This window comes from Rhipicephalus sanguineus, chromosome 5, assembly GCF_013339695.2.
Source record: "Rhipicephalus sanguineus isolate Rsan-2018 chromosome 5, BIME_Rsan_1.4, whole genome shotgun sequence".
Lineage (NCBI taxonomy): Eukaryota > Metazoa > Arthropoda > Arachnida > Ixodida > Ixodidae > Rhipicephalus > Rhipicephalus sanguineus.
Window position 1 is genome coordinate 21,004,391 of NC_051180.1, and position 2,657 is coordinate 21,007,047.

Consider the following 2,657-nt stretch of genomic DNA (forward strand, 5'->3'; position numbering starts at 1 on the left):
ACAAAGCAGTTCGTAAGAAAGCTTTGCCAGGTGTGTCCAGTGCTCTCCGGTTCACTGATACTCAAGGAATTTGAGAGTGACCCAAGTAAAGCAAAACAGTGGTTGCGAACATGTATCCTTTTTTAATAACAATTCTTGGGGTTTAGCTTCCCAAAACCACGATATGATTAGGAGAGACGCCGTAGTGGAGGGCTCCCGAAATTTCGGCCACCTGGGGTTCTTTAACGTGCACCTAAATCTAAGTACTCGGGCCCCAAAAATGTTCGCCTCTATCGAAAATGTGACCGCCGCTGCCAGGATTTGATCCTGCAACCTGCCGGTCAGCAGTCGAGCACCATAAGCACTGTGACGGCTACATTTATCATTTTTATAGGATTAGGAACAACAGAACACAACTACGGATTTTATTCACGCAAGAGACGCCTCATTATTCTTTATAATATCAGAATCCGCAAATCGGTGCTTAAGCCTCATCGCCTTCGTCCACTGCACAGCCGCCAACCAGACAAATGGTGTGGTTACCTTCGCTATCTTCCATCTCTTGTTTCTCAACTCTGTCTTCTCTCTGTTCACGCACACAAAATGAACCACAGACCGTCAGTAAGCACTGGACGACAAGCATGCAAAAGAGACTTCTTGAATACACGGGCTTGTATAATAGAACAGTCCGCGTACCTCATGCACTGTGAACATCGCATTAAGCAAACCTTGCCACTGTCCTCGATTTGTCTCGGAAAAACTGCCGCGGTGGTCTAGTGGTTATGGTGCTCGACTGCTGACCCAAAGGTCGCTGGATCAAGTATCGGTCGCTGCGGCCACTTTTCGATGGAGGCGATCGAAATGCTCGGGGACCGTGTACTTAGACTTAGGCGCACGTTAGATATTCCCGGGTGGTCGAAATTTTCGGAGCCCTCCACTACGGCGTCCCTCATAATCACATCGTGGTTTTGGGACGGAAAACTCCAACAATCATTATTATTATTTTGCCTCAGAAAGACAAGCACTTTCTAACGCGCTGCGACGACTGGATGATCGGCCGCTTTCCGAGCAGGTTCTGCACAACTGTCCCCATTGCTCGTCAGCTAAGAAGGCAGCGAAGGCACTTTTCTGCTTCTTGACTACGCCTAGACTCTGTGAACTCCTTTGACTAGTAATGTAAGACTAGAAAGAATTCACGGCTCATTTTCTTCTTTCCTTTTCTCCTCTCTCATCTTTTTACACCCTCTTCTGAATCCAAGGATAGATAACCGGACGCTTTTCTGGTTAACATCGCTGCCTTCTGCCTTTTTATTTTCTTCACTCCTTGTCTTCATGTATATTTGAGAAAAAAATCCCTCTATACAAACCATAAATTTCAGTTGGGCATGATGTACTGAGGCGTTTCTGGTGCAATTATTGACGCTTCAAGACGTCTAACGTTAATTGCATCAGCTGAGCTCTCAAGAAACAGAATCCGGGTCAAGGATTTATTTGTCTAATTCACTAAGAACAATAACGAACTCCTTTTTTCTGTTCTTGCCTTTTCAGAACCTTAACGTGAACAGGTACCGAAACTGTGGCAACATTGTTGCGTGCCTGAGAAGGCTTTGAAGGAAACTCGAACGCCGTCACAACTCTTCCGTGAGCTTCGAGCGTTCCGTGTAAACAAGTTTCATTGACAGTGTAAACGTGCCCTCTCGAAAACAGAGAAGAGTGCGGGGTGTCAGGAATAGGGCTTCCAATTTCTTTCTAGTCTAGACTGACAAAAGCTTCAAGAAAGGCAAGGATATTGGCGCACTCAATGCCATCTTCTAAAGTGAAACTCAATAATCGCTTAACACACGTGGGTACATTTAGCGCTAGCTTTATACAACCAACAGTTGGTTCGCTTCCCTTCTGTAACTTGTTCGTTTTCCTGTCCCCATAGGACATTGAGCTAGATAAGTGAAGTCAAACCTGAAGTTTCGGTAATGGTAATCCCGTTGACAGCTTACAAACGCTGCGTCGGCTGTCATTATTTGGTTAGAGTCTCGGTGATTACCTGACTGAAATAACTTCACTTTGCAGAGTGCTTTATACACAATGTACATGTACTTTTAGTTGTACAAAACAATCCTTGTTTTCAGTAACGCCGTGTTTGTTGGAACGGATATGAACTGCGTAAGGTTTAAATATTGCTAACAGCGAACCTTATCTTGCAAACGCGCAGCCTTTATTATGTATACATAGAAGAGAGTCATGTTGTTATTTCTGCAAAAGTCCGTATAAAATGCTGTACAGCACGCGTATTTCTGAAATAGCAGATACCAGGTAATCGTGATGTTGCATATGTTATCGCGTTACAAAGAAGGTGATAAGCGCGATTATACATAAAGTTGCAAGGTAAAAAATGCCTACGTACCTGGTAAGATTACCCCTTGAAGAAACGAGATGAGGGCGTCTCGGCATGGGCTGGTGTTGCGCATGGTACATGGCTAATTCGCTCAATACGACCCCAATCATGAAGGCTCTTAAATATCCCCCATCTCCCAGGTGCCCTTCCTCTTCGTTTTTTTTTTCTTTTCTGACAGTCTCATCAATATCTGCTGTATTGCAAGAATGGTATTATAAAAGGCGCACGGCAGAAGCACACAGCACTTAAGAGCGAGTAGCTTGAGAATCCGGCCTGAAAACGAGAA